We start from the raw sequence: 17,574 nt of genomic DNA, 5'->3' as shown, positions 1-17,574 counted from the left end.
AAAAAATTAGACTATACCTCGTCTATTTCCATATTTTGGATAACAAATACACATGTGTGTGTATGTAATGAAATACAAAATATAAAATTAGAAACTAACTATAAAAAAGGGTAGTTATTCAGCATCATTTGAAGCCTGACAAAGGACAGAGGTAGAACCTGGAGAACACGGTGTGTTAGATGCCAGAGAGATCAAGTGACATGGGAGCTGGGGAGTGACCCTGGGGTTTGGAAAGTAGGAGGCAGCTAGCACGGTTTCCTGGAGTGATGGAGGCAGAAGCCAGATCGAAGGAGGTCAAGAATGGAATTGGAGCGTTGAAGTGATGGCTTTGAGTGGAGATCTCTATTTCAAGAAGGCCCCTTCTCACAGATTGGAGAGAAAGGGTGGTAGGCAAAGAAAGGCATAAAATTTAAGGAAGTGTTTTGCTTATTTCTCAATAGAACAGGAGAGACTTAATCACGTTCTTGGAGAAATAGGTAGTCAAGAGAGAGGAGAGAGAAAAAGGGGAGAGAAAAGAAAAAGAAGCAAGGACCTAGATAAATTCTTATACTGCATGTACACACACACACACAAACACATACACTCAGACACATACACTCAGACACACACACTCACACACACATGCACACACACTGACACACAGAGACAGACAGACACACACACACAGTCTAACTTGGTTTCTCCCTCTCTAACTTTTTCTGGTCATGGGTTCCTTTCCTTGCCATTGTTCTTTGTTTTGAAGCCAAGATGGCCCTTAGTAACCGCCCATTTTGTGGGGGGCCGCTCTAGGATGTGATCCAATTTGGCCTCGCCCTAAAGGGAGGGACACTGTGGGGTAGCTGCTGGATTTTATTTCAGCCATCTGTCCCAGAAGGTCAGGGCTGCAGGGGGCCTTAGTGAGTGTACAGTCTGTGTCCTTATTTCCAAACGAGGACACTGAGGCTCGTGTTTTCCCATCAAGGTAGAGACAGCAGCTCCAGAGCTAACCCCCAGATCTCTGACAGCTTGATCATAGCTTCAGTAGGCATTTCCAGAACTATCCCTGTTGATCCCTTAAACTTGAGTGTTTCTCAGCTTTCAGCATGAATCCAAATCACCTGGAGGGTTTGTTAAGAAAGAAATTCCCTGGGCTCCACCCCCAGAATTTCAGATTTAGCAGGACCAAGGTGGGGGCAAGAGTTTGCATCTCTAACAGCTTCCCAGGTGATGTAGACACTAGTGGTCCGGGGGCCACACTTGGGAACACTGCTAGGATGTGCTGGTGCAGGGGTGGCAGGGAGGGAGGCAGGAGGAAGGAGGAGGAGGGAGGAAAGCTGGACCTGGCTCCTAAGAGCTTTTCCTTTGGGCTGCTCTAATTTCCCTCATGTGAGGCCTGCGTGGGGTGGGGTGGCCAGCTGCCAGCCCTGAGAGATGACCCACTCCACCTTCCAAGCTCCAAAGATCCCAGGAATGCAGTGGGGCAGGCTGCACTGAAGCTAATCCTGGCAGAGTCAGGTTGTTGTTAAACACACACAGTCTGGGCTATTACAGCCCCACCCCCACCCCCCGCCGTGGGGACAGAGTCACAGGGAAACCCGCTGGTCTGCCCAGGCTGGGGCTCAGAGATTCCACTCCACTTCCAGCAAGTCTGAGAGCTGCCTCCCCTGCCAGTCCCCAGTGAGGGAGGGGTGCCTTTCTGGGTGTGACCCAAGGTTTTTCTTCCGCATATTCCATTATCTTGGTGCTCAGAGCATATGCCAAGTGAGTTCTGTGTCTCTGGCAGGTTATTACGCACTGAATTAGTGTGCTGAAATAAAAACTATAATAAAGCTGTACCAGACTCTTAAATTGTTAAAATTTATTATAAAATGTGCATAGTTATTAACTGATTTTCACTTGTGTGTGTTTGCCTGAGCCTGAAGGCAAAGAAGATGAAAAGTGACTGTCAAAGGGAGGCCAGCAGTTGGCTCCTGGTGTTCTGCAGAATCCCGGTGGGGTAGCAAACTCACAAATTCATGGAGCACATGCTGGCCTCTCCCTGATGCTGATGCCCAGGCCTGCAAGGCACGGCCCCAGGGGCGGGGAGCCCATCTGTCCCCTCCAGGAGGTCCTGGAGGAGGCGTGCATAGATGGGACCTTGTGTTTCTCCAGTGTTTATGCGCAAGGCCCTCTTACTCACCCTCTCTAATCCTGGGACCGAATGTTCAAGCTTGAGCTCGGGAGAGCTGCCGCAGATGGGTTCCACACTTTCTCTTCTGCATATCCGTAGGCCTGTTTCCTATTCTGCCTTTTGGGAACGAGATGAAGGTGCCAAATTTTCCTCAGCTCAGTGAAGGCTGCTTCCTCATTGGCCCTTCACTGAAGAGCTGGTCAGTGGCTGTCCAGGCCTCCCAAGCATGCTCCAGAAATGAGGTTAGCGCCTTTACCCTGCTGTTTAACTGTGGGAAGTTGGCGGATGCCATTTCCTCTGTTGCAGAGAGAGAGATGCTGTGTAGGGCTCTCAGGAAGAGGGGTGGCTTCCTGTGCACAGTGTGAATCAGGTCCCAGGTTGCTGTGCTGACTCTGGTTCCCAACTCCTAAGAGATGCTTTTGAGTTTCTCAATGGCATTCTTATTGGTTTCCTAGTCTGGGTCCTATTGCCACCCTGAGACCAGCTCAATTGTAAATTCACCTGAAGCAGGAGACACCTCCACCTGAGAAAAAGTAGAAAAGAGAAGCTCAGCATGTTTCCCAAACACCACGGCTGAGTGTTCTTGTGTCTCTGCCACTGTGCCTTGGAGTAGCCCTAAGGACGCACTGTGCATGTCCACCCAGAAAATCCAGGAACCACAGGCACCATCTTGGGGTACTGGGGACATTGGGCATGATGTTGGGGGCTCCCAGCCTTGCCATGATCTGTGGGGTCCATATGAACTGAAAACCCAGGGCCAGTGTGGGAGATTTCCTTGGTTTCCAGTCCCTCTGGGAGAGGTTCTTCTCCAGCCTGTCCCTAGTTACTCCCTGTGTGTGAGCCTCAGAGGTCACCATCACTTTAAGAGCTGGGGTGTACCCAGGGAGTGAGGCCCTGCTTTCCTGTGGATGTACTGCCTTTGTTGGGACACTAGTGAATCCACTAGGACTGTCACTAGAGTGGGAAGGTGTGGGCAAGGTGACCTAGATCAGATGGTGCAGGTTGTTTTCCTCCTTCCAGTCACTGATTTGGAGAAAATGAAATACCAGCAGAAATGTAAGAAACCTAGGCTCCAATGACTGTCCAACACTCCAAATCCTCCCTTTTCTTCGCTCTGCTCTATGAAAGCCTAAAGGTGGTCCATGCGGGCACATAGGGAGAAGTAACAAATATTCGGATTCAAGCAGAGGGTTGGATTTATTCCTTTCCCACCTCCCCTGGCATGGAGGTGACGCGCACACAGAAAATAACAAGACTACATCAATGTGTGACAAAGTGAAATCCAGTTAGTTCATCAGCATCATCTTGTAAGCCTGGCAAAGGATTTCCTAGCTTAAAGGACAGGGAAACTGCCAGTGTGAGAGCTGGTGCCTGCTGAAGTGGATTGTAAAGTGGCCAGCAGAAGACAGCCATGGTGCGCACAGAAACCCCACTTTAGGATCCACCTATATATTCTCCACCTTGCCCCAGAGAGGGTACAAGGTGGTTTGCAAAGATGCATATCCGACAGCAAGACATACATAAATGAAAATTAAATGGACAAAGAAAACAACACAAAGGGAAAACAAGACAGGGAAAGCAAGAATGGGTCCAGGCATGAGGTTAACACACAAACTTTATGACAATAGACCCTGTATACTTGCTAGGGGTGGGACTCTGGGGCGGTCCTGAGCTTTCTCTTAGCCAACACAGACACTGTCCTTATTACAGACCCAGTGTCCATGCAATGAAAACAAGCCAAGTGCTCAGAAAAGGCACAGCTATTCCTGTTCCTGGAGGCAGAGACAAGTATTCCCCTGGGTCCTCACAGACAGGACCTGTGAGCAGCTTCACTGTCCATATAGCAAGGAATTTAATAGGGCATTTAATTTAATGTTCTTCTTGGAACATGCCTTAAGATGGGGGGTGGTTATGGGGATATAGCCGCCCCAACACACTCTCTGAAAGTCTGAGTCAATCTTAATCGGGGTTTAGGTTATCTATGACAGACTGACTTTCCTTCTAGCTGTTCTTGGGATGAGTGTTCCATGGCGTGATGTCAGAGGCTGCTGCAGTATTTAAGGTGTGTGTGTGTGTGTGTGTGTGTGTGTGTGTGTGTGTGTTGGGATGGTAAATGATGGGCAAAGGATGGGGGTACACTGAGGGTTTATTTACCCCAAACCCTCAACTTTGTTTCTGTAATTTTTCATATTGGGGTTCCTCATAAGATTTACTTGAAGAAGAGTCCCCACTGCTAATAATAGCTTAAAAATCATGGTTTAGGAAATTGGATCGACTTAATTTGATAGGTTGTTGTTTTCTCCCACAGTGTGAACACTGGGCAACGACTTTTGAGCTAATTCTTCCTGACAAGTACTTGGAGGACCGCGTCCCTGGGCTGCTGGGTGGGTATAAGTCCATATGTTTTAACAGTTGGTGGAGCTGGGGGTGGCACTGAAATCCTCTCATGAAAACTGAGGAGGTGACCAGGACACCTCCTGAAAAGAGTGCCATTCAGGATAGCGACTGCGAGACCAGTTCCTTAGAGCTGGCATCTCTTCTGATTGGTTGCTATTCTACTAGCTTCCATTTTGACTGGTCAGTGCCTACACCCTGAGGGTTGTTACATATTCTTTTTTCTGGTGTTTTTAAAAAGATTTTTATTAAAATATAGCTATCATACAATATTATATTAGTTTCAGGTGTATGTCATAATTGTTCAACAGTACCCACCTGGCACTATACAGAGTTATTACCATATTATTGATTATATTCCCTATGCTAACAAAGTGATCACCTTCAGTCCAGCAACCATCTGACATTGTCCCATGCTATCACAATATTATTGACTATATTTCCTGTACATTACATCTCCAAGAATTATTTGTTTTATATCTGGAAATTTGAACCTCTTATTCTTCTTTATCTTTCCCCCCCTTTAAAAAATTTTCAATTAGAGTTCACATTCAATACTATATTATATTAGTTTCACGTGTACAACATAGTGGTTAGATATTTATATAATTTAAGAAGTGCTCCCCCTGACTAGTACCCACCTGGCACTATACATAGTTATTGCCATATTATTGATTATATTACCTATACTTTCACCCCCATGACTATTTTTTATCTATCAATTTGTATTTCTTAATCCCTTCACATCTTTCACCCTACTTCAACCCCTCCCAAATATCATCCCAAGAAATCTAGTACCCATCTACACCATACATAGTTATTACAATATTATTGACTATATTCCTTATGCTATACCCTCCATCCCCATGACTACTATGTAGCAACCAATTTGTGCTTCTTAAACTCTTCCCCTTTTCATCCATCTCCAACAACCCTCCCATCTGAGAACCATCAAAATTTCTTTGTATTTATAGGTTTGTTTCTGTTTCATTTGTTTGTTTATTTTGTTCTTCATACTCCACTTATAAGTAAAATCATATGACATTTGTCTTTTGCTGTCTGACTTACTACACTCAGCACAATACCCTCTAGGTCCATCCATGTTGTTGCAGATGGCAAGATTTTGTTCTTTTTTATGGCTGAGTAATATTCCAGTATATATATATATATATATATATATATATATATATATATATATATATATATATATATATATATATAAAACCTCTTTATCTATTTTCCATTCAGGAAAACCCAGGTGGCCTTCATATCTTGGCTAATGAAAATAATGTTGCAGTGAAAAAAGGAACAAGACAAACAAAGAAACAAAAGCTCATAGTCACAGACAATAGTTTAGTGGTTACTAGAAGGTAAGGGGGGGAGAGGGGTGGTAGATGAGGGTAAACCATCAAATATATGGCGATGGAAGGGGAACTGACTCTAGGTGGTGAACACCCAATGTGATATATAGATAATGTATTACAGAATTGTACACTAAAATCTATGTAACTTTACTAACCATTATCACCCCAATAAACTTTAATTAAAAAAGTTATGTTGCAATGAATGTGGATGCACATGTCCCCTTGAAATAGCATTTTGGGTTTCTTTGGATAAATACCCAGAAGTGAGATTACTAGGTCCTTTGTCTCTTGTTATAGTCTTTGTTTTAAAGTCTATTTTATCTGATATAAGTATTCCTACCCCAGCTTTTTGTTGTTGTTGTTGTTTGTTTCCATTTTCATGAATTATCTTTTCCCATCCCTGTACTTTCAGTCTGTGCGTGTCTTTTGTTCTGAAGTGAGTCTCTTCTAAGCAGCATATGTAACGGTCTTGTTTTCTTATCCATTAAGCTCCCCTATCTTTTGATTGGAGCATTTAATCCATTCACATTGAAAGTAATTGTTGATAGGTATGTAGTCATTGCCATTTCATTATTCATATTTTTTATTTATTTTTTTTCATTTTAAAGAAGTCCCTCTAAGATTCCTTGTAATACTGGTTTGGTGGTGATGAATTCCTTTAGCTTTTTCTTGTCTGAGAAGCTCTTTATCTGTCCTTCAATTCTAAATGATAGCTCACTGGGTAGAGTAATCTTGGTTGTAGGTCCTTGACTTTAATCATTTTGAATAATTCCTGCTCATCCCTTCTAACCTGCAAAGTTTCTGTTGAGAAATCATCTGACAGTCTTATGGGAGCTCCCTTGTAGGTAACTAACTGCTTTTGTCTTGCTGCTTTCAGGATTCTCTCCTTGTCTTTAACCTTTGGCATTTTAATTATGATGTGTCTTGGTGTTGGCCTGTTTGGGTTCATCTTGTTTGAGAATCTTTGCACTTTCTGGGCTTATTTGTCTATTTCCTTCACCAGGTTAGGAAAGTTTTCCATCATTATTTCTTCAAATAGGTTTTCAATTTCTTGCTCTCTATTCTCCTTCTGGTACCCCTATAATGGGAATATTGGTACATTTGATGTTGTCCCAGAGGCCCCTTAAATTGTCCTCATTTTTTGTGGATTCTTTTTCCGTTTTGCCACTCTGTTTGGGTGTTTTCTGCTACCTTATCTCCTAAATTGCTGATTTGATCCTCTACTTCATCTAAGCTACTATTGATTCCCTCTAATGTATTCATCATTTCCATTATATAATCTTTATTTCTGACTGGTTCTTTTTTATGTTTTCTGTCTCCATTTTTATGTTTCCTATCTCTTTGTTGAAGTTCTCACTGAGATCACTGAGCATCATTATAACCAGTGTTTTGAACTCTGTATCTGGTGGATTACTTGTCTCCATTTTGTTTAGTTCTTTTTCTGGAACTTTGTTCTATTCTTTTATTTGAGACATATTTCTTTGTCTCCCTACTTTGGCTGTTTCCCTGTGTTGTTTTCTATGTATTAGGTAGGGCTGCTAAGTCTCCTGGTCTTAGTAGAGTGGCCTTATGTAGTAGTTATGCTGTGAAGCTAAATGGTGCAGTCTCCCTGGTCACCTAAGCCATATACTCCAGGTATATCCCTTGTGTGGGTCGTGTGTGCCCTCCTCTTATAGTTGAGAATCGTTTGCTATTTGTATGTAAATGTGAGGGACTGACCCTCTGGGTTCATTTCTTGTGAGCAGTGGCCATGACTATAGTGGAGGAGTTGTGGTGCAGGGGCTGACTCTATAGAGCAGGATCTACCTCAGCAGGGCTCTAGTGCCTGCCCAATCTTCCCCTTGGGTGTGTCATCCTTGAAGGCAGCTGAGTGATTCTCCAGCTTATTTCACAACTGGGGACACCAGCCCCAGGGCCACCTGGGAGGGGACCTGCTGCAGGTCAAGTTGAGCTGCAGCCAGTGCCCTACCCGAGGCCACCCAGCAGGAGCCACAAAGCAATCTGCAGATGGCCACTGCCCGTCGTGTGCTTGGAAGTTGCTTGACAGGCCAAGGTTAGAACCAGGCTTTCCAGGCTTAGGGCTTCTCAGCCAGAGGTAGAGGACATGCTCAAGCCAGTTGCTACTTGTTTCGGTTCTGCGAACCTTTGAGAGACCTTAGGAAAATCTACAGAATGAGCCAAGGCAGGCGGTTTGTATGAAAAGGTCTCTGGAAAAGGCTTGGTTGTGTCTGAAAGTTGGGTGGGGTAGGGTCTTCAATCACCAGTTGGAGCCAACAGTGTCAGTCAGTTTGATGGAGACTCAGATATGGCAGCCACCTGTGTCTGCACACAGGCAAGGGGAAGGGCTCAACAAAAGAAAAATGGCCTCTGCCAGCTCCTCCATCCAGGAGAAAGCTGACCCTCCAGCCCCTCCTGAAGCCACATAACTCAGTTCTCCCCACCCCCCATATGTCCCTACCATCTTTCCAACTGCGGCTCCAGCACTGGAGCTCAAAGCCAGTGATTCTGTTGGTAATTAAGTCCATGCATCGTCTCTTTAAAAGGACTGCCTGGGACTCCAGCCATCCTCCGTCTCACTCAGTCACAATCTCCGCTGATTTTCACAATCAGAAATTATGGGGACTTCTCTCTCTCACACTGGAACTCTGGGCTGGGGAAGGGCTGGGAACCTTCTCTCCTCTGGATGAAACCTCGGCACCTGAGATATCCCTCCCAAGTTTTAATGGTCACACATATGTGTGTGAGATCAGCCTGTTCTGCTTCTCTGCCCCTCCTACCAGTCTTGAGGTGGCTTCTTCTACATGTCCTTAGTTGTAGGGCTTTGGTTCAGCAAGATTTTAGGCCACTCTCAATGCTGGTTGTTTTGTAGTTTAGTTGTAATTTTGATGTGGTTGTGAGAGAAGGTAAGCATAGTGTTTACCTACTGCAGCATCTTTACTGGAAAAACCAGCTGTTACACATTTTGAAATCAGCCTGCCTAGGAGCAGGGCTGTGAAACAACTCAAGGAGAATTAGAAGTCCTGTGTAAAGTCCAGATCAAGTGTTTAAGACTCCCCAAACTCAACAGTAGCAAAAATCTTTTAATCCTGAAAAATCTAAAAACTACCTTAGTGTTTAATTTCTTCATAAAAAACAGTTATGTTTAACTTTAAACTTCCTCTGATATAAAGTGCCAACAAATTAAACACCTAGGTTTCTGGAATGAGCTAACTTTATATACATATTTTTTTACTCTAAGGTAGTTCAGTGATGAAGATTGTTTTTTGAAAAATGGGTTTGACATTGGCTTTCAAAATAGCTGACCTACATGCTTTCTTTTTGGCAATAATTAGAGATCAAAGCCACTTGTCTACAACAGTCTCTACTAATTCATGACCACAAAATTATGCCCGCTGTTCAAAAGTGAATAATGATCATTCTGTTTTCTGTCATTGTTCAGTTCATCTAGGAGGGGCCTCAAGTTATAACATAGAAAACAAGGAGGAAAAAATACAATCTTGCTTTATACCACATCCATATTTTAGGGCACTTTCCACATACCATTTTCTCTTCTAGGTGCTGGGGATAGAGAAAGGAACAGAAGTGATAAGGTTTCTGCTCTTACAGAGCTCACATTCTAATGATGAAAGAGACAATAAAAATTTAGCATATATTTCTTTTATAACTTTGAGCTAATTCCAAAATTTGATTCAACTTGAGGTTAGTATCCATCAATAGCCCTTTCTCTTGAGTAGGAGTCACATTTTCCTGTTTGTCTATACATCCAGTGATTTTGAATTGTGCCCTGGATTTTGTGAGTGATATGTTGTAGAGACTCTGGGTTCTATTATATTCATCTGCAGAGTATTGATTTGTTTTCCAATTTGTTTGTTTTAGCAGGAAGTTAATTTAGCTGGACATCAGCTAAAGTGTCTGGTCTGTTCTCTGAGGCTTAGCTGGTCTGCATGAGTCTTGCCCCAGTTGTGTATAGCTTGGGAGTTGACCAGAAGTCTGGCAGAGTTATGCTATTTGGGTCTCCCCATCTGTGATTCTCTCTGTTGCAGAGTATCCCTCATACTTTCTAGCTGCTGGTGATGCCCTGAAATCTGTTTTCTGATTCCTCAACAGCCATCAGTCTCACAGGGCCCTGTGACAGTGTGAGAGTGAAGAGGGGAGGGAGCTGCCCTCAGGTGAGAGCCATAAAAATGGGTCATCAGCTGGTGCCTTTCTAACTTTCAATTATCAAGTCTCCTTCAGTTTCTTCCTGCTTTTGGTCACTCTCCAGTGCCTTTTGGGCATTGTCTTTTACATATTGCCCAGAATTTGTGATTGCTATTTGTAGGATAATCTATTATGAGCTACTCTGTGATTATTAGAAGTAGAACTCCTACACTTAGCAAATAAGTAAATAGATTAGATTATCTCAGATAGTGATAAATGCTATAATGGAAATAAAATAAGACAGAAGGGGTCTGGAGTGTGTATGTGAAGGGGATACCTCACCCAAATGATTAGGGAGAGCCTCTCTTAGGAGGTTACATTGAACTGAGACTTGAATGATAAGGAGAAGCCAGACATTAATGGATCTGGCCATGTGTGCCCTAGAGGGAACATCAGGTAATATACATGCTGAGGCAGGAGGGAGCTTGGTGTGTTGGAGAGGCAGGGATTAGGCAGTGGGAACAAGACAGCAGATCATCAGAGAGGTAGGCAAGAACTAGATCACGTAGGGCCTCAGAAACCATGGTGCAGCGTTGGTGTTTCATTCTACAGATGATGAGAAATCACAGCAGGATTTTAAGCGAGGCATGCTGTGATCTATTTTATGCTTTCAAAAGACTGCTGTGTCTCTGTAGGGAACAGGCAGGAATGGAAGCAGCCTGCTATGGTCATCCAGGTGGGGAAGACAGAGGTTTGGGCAAAGTGGCACCCACAGCAGGGCCCACTGACTGTGGGCAATGGGCCCCAGCAGTGAAGAGTCTGGATGAGCAGCCAGTACCAAGGGTCAGTGCTGAGCATAGCTGGTCACTGTTCCCAGAACCAACACCTGGATGAAGGTGACAGAGTGGTCCCCAAGAGGCTACTTCCACGGTGATAAGTGCAGCCCAGAGGTCACAGCAGAACAGCCCTGCCCAGCCCTGTCTGTCTTTCTCTGAAGCTTGGCCTGGGAAGTTCAGGCTCACAGTTTTTCATGTAGGGATCTAGCAGATATCAGATGGGCCAAGAGCCTTGTCAGGCCTTGGTGGCCTGGGCCCAGACCCCCTTCTGGTCACTCAGCCAGGTGGGGCTCCTCCATTCAGTCACAGGGTAAGTGGACTCAAGTCTGGACCTTATATCCTGCCACATTTCCTTCATTTCATGGAAGACAAACACAGAAAATGCTTCCTGTTTTCCCAGCCTAAACTGGGGTGCCAGCATAGCCCAACAGAGAAGCCCTCAGGTCGGGCAGCAGCTCCCCTTTGGTCTGAGGTATTTTGCTCCAACTCAGCTGGGGTTCTTGATGGGTTTGGCTCCTTCAGAGGGTATCCTGGAAAGAGGAAGATGGCCATTACAATTACTAGAACCTCTCTCCCAAAGCCAACAGGTAGTGTCTCCCTGGGCTGAGAGGGGCAGTGGGCGGTTCATGCTTTGGACTCTGTGTACAGACAGGCCTGGATTCAAATCCGGCTGTGCTATTTTCTGGAGGTCCATGATCAGCCACATTCTGCAACCTTTTAATCCCCATTTCCTCATCTGTCAGTGGAACAGGAATATCTCCTCCTTTCTGGGTGGCTGTGAGGATGAGAGGAGAAACTAAATGAAATAATGGTCTGCAAAGTGCACAACAGGATGGGCAACAAGACTCACTCGCTCAATGTTATTGGCAATAATAATGATAATACGTATTATTTTCATGATTAAGGATGGCCAAGCCACCAGAAGGAGAATGTATTCACAGAGGTGCTGGAGCTGTGTTAGAACTCATGACTGGTGAGAAACGCCGCCATGGACTCCTGTGGCTGGAGGGTCACAGTTCCTTGTGGAAACTGAGTAGGAGGAGCCCTCAGTGACACTGTGTTGGTGTGACAGACATGGTAGCAAGCTTCTCCTCTCTGAGGTCCTGAAACCATGTAGATGCTACTGGAGGGATCATGCCATGAGGCCCGGAGCCTGAGTTGATTAAATCTCCGTGCAGTGGCCTTATCCCTGAGAGACCATCAGAGGTGGGCCCAGCCTCAGCACCCCGAATCTTGAGAACTGTGCAGTTCGTCTAGGATGGGCTTCTGTAACAGAAGTAGAAAATGAGAAGGATGGAATCAAACCTGGTTTCCACCACATTCCTATCTTTGGAGGCGCAATGGTTCTGAAACCCTGGTGGCTTGTCCAAAGCTTGTCCAAAGTTCATCTTCACAATTTACAAGTGCCATCACGTCAGGGCAGTAAAGGTTTTGCCCCCAATTCTAGGAATTTTAAACCTTAAAATACTTGAAACATGTAAAAGCCCAGCTGTTAGCACTGTACTGGGGGAGTGCTTTAGGAGCCTGGGGGAGCTGATGGGTTGGCCCTTGTGGGGACAGAGTCCCAGAGAGCAGTTTCCAGGCTCTCGGCCTCACGTGGAAAGGTGCTGTTCAGGTAGTAGATGGCCATCAGCTGTAACTAGTTGGCCGTCAGCTGTAACCAGTGAGCCATTAGCCACTGATATAACTGCCGTGGCTAAGCTAGCAAGTGCAGATTGCAGTTAGCAAGTCGGGTTGGTTGGCAGAGAAGCAGACAGCGGATTGTGGATCATGTGGCTCCTGCTTCCCGTGTCTCCAACTCAGCCACCAGCGAGAATATACTGGTGACTCCCCTATCTGTGGCTCCGTGGGTGTTCCTTTTTGGCCTCACCATGTCCTGTGTTCCTATGTGGGGAGCGGGACCAGAGTCCCTGCATGACAGCCCTGTATGCACTTGCATATGGAGGAGAGGGAGCCTGGAAGAGCTGCTCAGCAGAATCGTCTTTTTTTTTTTTTTTTCAGTTACAGTTGACATACAATATTACATTAGTTTCAGGTGTACAACATGGTTGTTAGACATTTACACAACTTATGAAGTGATCACTCTGGTAAGTCTAGTACCCATTTGACACCACACATAGTTATTACATATTACTGACTCTACTCCCTATGCTGTACCGTACATCCCCATGACTGTTTTTATAACTGGAAATTTGTACTTCAGAAGTATCATCTTAAAATCCTTCAAAACAAGGGTTCTCAGTCTGGAATTTGACACATGACAGAGGCTGGTGCTGGTGTTTCTCTGCCGCCTTTCCTGGGAGTTGGCCAATCTTGGGGACTCCTGCTCAGGTCAGGAAACTGGGCCCCTCCCATGGGCTGGCAGGAGGGCACAAATTTGGATGCATGTATTTCTCAGAGAAGCTGGATTATAAAATGTGAGGCCTCCTTCTCATGCCTAGGTGATGTGGGACATCAACATGCAAAACCCTTCTCACATGGCACATGTGTCCCCTGTGGGGTGGTCATAGGTACCGTCCTACCCCAGAGGCAGTGTCTCCTGGGTCTCCTGAGGGTGCGGTTATCTGGAGAGCCAGCACTGGAAGGACTGGAAAAAAGGTCTCCTTCCTCACCCATGTGAGGCTTGGCCCTCACTGCCCTGGGGGTTCGGCTTTCTGTGGCTCCTCAGAAAAACAAGAAAGAAAGAGCAGATGAAGGGAAATAAAGGGAGCACATGCGTACAATGATGTAGGAATGCTAGGAAGTAGAAAAACTGTAACTTGAGATTGAAAGAAAAACAAGAGGGAGTAAAGAGAAAAGGGAATAAAATAGAAATGCAAATTCTGAATAACTAAACACAGGAAAAATAAAGATTAGGTGACAAAAATAAGGTGAAGTCCATGAGATTGGTGTGAAAGAAAGGCAACAAGACAAGCTAAAACCAGGAAGGTTAGAAAAAGAGAGCAACCAGATGAAAAGGCGGACGTTTACACAAAGAATTAAAAATAAGAATGAAAAACAGTTGTGGTTGTTCTTGGGTCTGGGCTCCTGTTGGATCCCAGACTGGAGGCCACTCTGCAAAGGTTCTGGGCGGAAAAGAAAGCACAGTGAGGACCTGCCCCAGGGCCTCACCAGCCCCAGGCACTGTTGCGCTTGCCGTGGATGCTCACGCGGGAAGCCCCTTACACCACTGGGGCCAGGTACTCAGATGAGTACCGGCTTTCCGCTTCTCTGGACCCCTGCTCCGCTACCTCTGGGCAGTAGGCAGTAAAGGAGCCCTGAAATTCAAGTCTCCATTGCAGTGGGTGAAGCCTCTCAGAAAGCAAACCACGGGCCTGTCTGGGGTTGCAGCAGGCGGGTTGCCTGTGGGATATAGAGCGAGATCAGGTAGTTATTTCACCCTGGGTTGGAGCAAAGCTATGTGGAGTTTTTGGTTGTGTCCGAAACTTACGCTTCTAGCTACAGCTTGCCTTCTTTTCTCAAGCTGCTTTCTGGTTATGTGTTCATACAACTCTATGGTCAGGGTTAGGGTTAAGGTCATAGTGAGCACCTGATCTGCATACTCACCTAGGGAATGCTGGGAAGTAGGGCAGGTCCCTGGGATGACTCTAAAGCCAACTGGGGAAAGAGTGGGGTCTCTAAGACACCTGTATTCCTGCTGTCAGGCAACCAGAGCTGCCCAAACTAAGCCTCCGTGGAGGACCTGAGAAGACCCAGACAGGAGCCCTGAGTTAAAGATGACCAGCAACTGCCCTGCCCTGACACACACTGGGCACCAATAGAGAAAGATCTAGTGTTGCCAAGAATGTTGTTTTTTTCCCAGGGTCCTACATGCGTTAGGATCTGGCAATCTCCCAAACAAAGTTACTATGGTGAGGTGTAAGAGCTTGGACCACTGGTGGCCCATCTAGGTAAGGATGGCCAAGAGTTGCAATCCCTGTAGAAAGCTCTCTGTAGGTTGGAGGAGCCCTATGGTAAGGTGAGAGAGACTGGGCAGGACAGTTGCCTGGAAGTGGCCACTGCATGGCTACAGGCTGCCCTGTGCCAGGCACTGGGGGCACTGTGGTAGATGTGGAGACTGGTGTTCTCCAGAACCTTGTGGGTGAGTGAGAAGGTCAGAGTCTCACACCAAACATGAGGGGTAGGCAAGAATAACCAGCCAGAGGGAGGAGGTCCAAGTGGAACTGAGACACCCAGGGATTCCTGGGTCACTGGATGGGGCTCACGGGTTGCTGTGTTTGAGCCTAAGGCCCGTGTTTCTCAGGACAGCCAGGGTTACCCTAGACCCACTGATGTGGCCCTCACAGCCATGACCAAGGAACACAAAGAACTAATGGTCTCCTTTCCATTCTCAGAGCTTCTGCCAATACTGCCACCAGGAATAATAAGCATTTAGAGACTAATTATACATCTGGACAAATCTGTTTCAGCCTACTGGATTGAACATAATTATATTAAAACATAATGAATACATTCAAACACACAATGCCTGATGGAATAAATGCTTAGGAACCAGCACTGGCAGAGGATGCTGGTGGCTGAGAGTGGGGTGGTGAGCGTCCTGGTCTGTGGTGCAGCAGGAGCAAAGCCCCCACAGGCCTGTAATTGATTTCTTGTCACTTTTTTTTTTTTTTAAAGATTTTATTGGGGAAGGGGAATAGGACTTTTTTATTGGGGAACAGTGTGTACTTCAGGACTTTTTTCCAAGTCAAGTTGTTGTCCTTTCAATCTTAGTTGTGGAGGGTGCCGTTCAGCTTCAAGTTGTTCTTTCAGTCTTAGTTGTGGAGGGCGCAGCTCAGCTCCAGGTCCAGTTGCCATTGCTAGTTGCAGGAGGCAGAGCCCACCTTCTCTTGCCGGAGTTGAACCGGCAACCTTGTGGTTGAGAGGACGCACTCCAACCAACTGAGCCATCCGGGAGCTCAGCGGCAGCTCAGCTCAAGGTGCCGTGTTCAATTTTAGTTGCAGGGGGTGCTGCCCACCATCCCTTGCGGGAGTCAAGGAATTGAACTGGCAACCTTGTGGTTGAGAGCCCACTGGCCCATGTGGGAATCGAACCGGCAGCCTTCGGAGTTAGGAGCATGGAGCTCTAACTGCCTGAGCCACCGGGCCAGCCCCGATTTCTTGTCACTTTTGATTTAGGTCCCAATCTACTGCCTCCCATCCTGTTGCAGATTTGTCCACACAAACTATTGGTGGTTCTGCACCTAATTTTGTTGTCTGGTGTTTAATCATTGTTTTAGTTGGGGTGCAAAGGTGGAGTAAGGGTTGCAGGATGTTTTGGCATGCTGGTGACCACAACCCTCAACCCTCTGGGCAGCCAAAGTCCACTGAACAGGGGGCCTTGCCAATCCCATTGCGTGGGAGACCTCGTCCACAGGAAGGTGTTACCAGAGTCTAATGGGGAAGTCCAACAGAGGACTCAACCCCCAGCAGTGGTGACCAGTTTCTTGTCTCCATGCAAAAAAGAATTCAAGAGCGAGACAGATGCAGGAAAGCGAAAGCAATTTATTGAAAACAGAGTACACACTTGAGAGGAAAGTGCAGGCAAACTCAGAGAACGAGTCGCCCGGAGAAAGTCATAATTAGCGGTTTTTATTCCTCCTGGGGAGGGAATTGGTAAAATCCCATTGACATGGTTGATTCATCTCCTCCCTCTTGGGTGGGACACTCTGTTTCCCAATTTTTCTTCCTTATTTGGTTCCTCCAGAACTGTCATGGCATCACATGCATAATGAGAGTGTAGTAACCGAAATGCATATGAGATTACAATGACATTGTAATTAGCTGAAGGTCAGGTCCCGGTCATAGGGTTGAGCCTAGCTGGATGAAACTGGTTCTTGTTTCTCTCTAGTTGCAGGTGCTGGATACAGTCACTTGTTACTTGTGTAACCAGTGAAGCACCTCATGAGGGGGTTGTCAATTTCTTAGACTACATGTGCTGCCTCATAAATCCCCCTGAGAGATTTTTGGACCCATAATCAAATGGGTTGTTGAGGGACTGGAGGTCAGACTCTGTAGCTTCTTCAGGCTGAGACGGGCATTGACCCTACATAGCCTAGAACCGAAAATCTCTACCTGCCTGATCTAAGGGGTCAAGACTTCCCTCCAGTGTGGTTTCTGCTGAGGGCACCAGTTTAATTCCTGAAGGACCATCAGCTTTATGTGGAACTGCTGTAACCTGGAGGAGACAAATTTGACAAGGAGCTTAAAAAAACATGGTCAGAACAGAAGTCTGACCTTCAGCCCCTCAACAACCCATTTGATTATGGGTCCAAAAATCTCTCAGGGGGATTTATGAGGCAGCACATGTAGTCTAAGAAATTGACAACCCCCTCCAGGGTACAATGTGAGGGCCTCACTGATTACACAAGTAACAAGTGACTGTACCCAGCACCTGCAGCTGGAGAGAAACAAGAACCAGTTTTATCCAGCAAGACTCATCCCTATGACCGGGACCTGACTTTTAGCTTATTTTAATGTCATTATAACCTCATTTGCATTGCGGTTACTACACTCCAATTATGCATGTGATGCCATGACAGTTCTGGAGGAACCAAATAAGGAAGAAAAATTGGGAAACAGAGTGTCCTGCCCAAGAGGGAGGAGATGACTTTACCAATTCCTGCCCCGGGAGGGATCATGACTTCCTCCGGGCCACTTGTTCACAGGGTTTGCCTGCACATTCCTCTGAAGTGTGTACATTTGTTTTCAA

At 45.8% G+C, this 17,574-nt stretch overlaps 1 protein-coding gene across 8 annotated transcripts in view; it reads left to right on the top strand.

Annotated features, from left to right (window-relative positions):
• The window catches only part of CALN1 (calneuron 1), a 631,046-nt gene that overhangs the window by 14,249 nt on the left and 599,223 nt on the right, over positions 1 to 17,574 (top strand). For 4 of the 8 annotated variants that reach the window (XM_074328464.1, XM_074328472.1, XM_074328461.1 and 1 more), the window contains exon 2: positions 4,458 to 4,533. The exons of 2 other annotated variants lie outside the window; for them this stretch is intronic. The gene's annotated coding sequence lies outside the window, so the exon portion shown is untranslated. Of the gene's footprint in view, positions 1 to 4,457; positions 4,534 to 10,014; positions 10,077 to 17,574 lie in introns of all 8 variants that reach the window. 2 more of the 8 variants (XM_074328467.1, XM_074328462.1) reach the window with 1 other exon arrangement.

The sequence above is a fragment of the Rhinolophus sinicus genome, linkage group LG03 (assembly GCF_036562045.2).
Source record: "Rhinolophus sinicus isolate RSC01 linkage group LG03, ASM3656204v1, whole genome shotgun sequence".
Taxonomy (NCBI): Eukaryota; Metazoa; Chordata; class Mammalia; order Chiroptera; family Rhinolophidae; genus Rhinolophus; species Rhinolophus sinicus.
The sequence above is the reverse complement of the archived record's forward strand: the minus strand, read 5'-3'. Positions and strand labels throughout refer to the sequence as shown.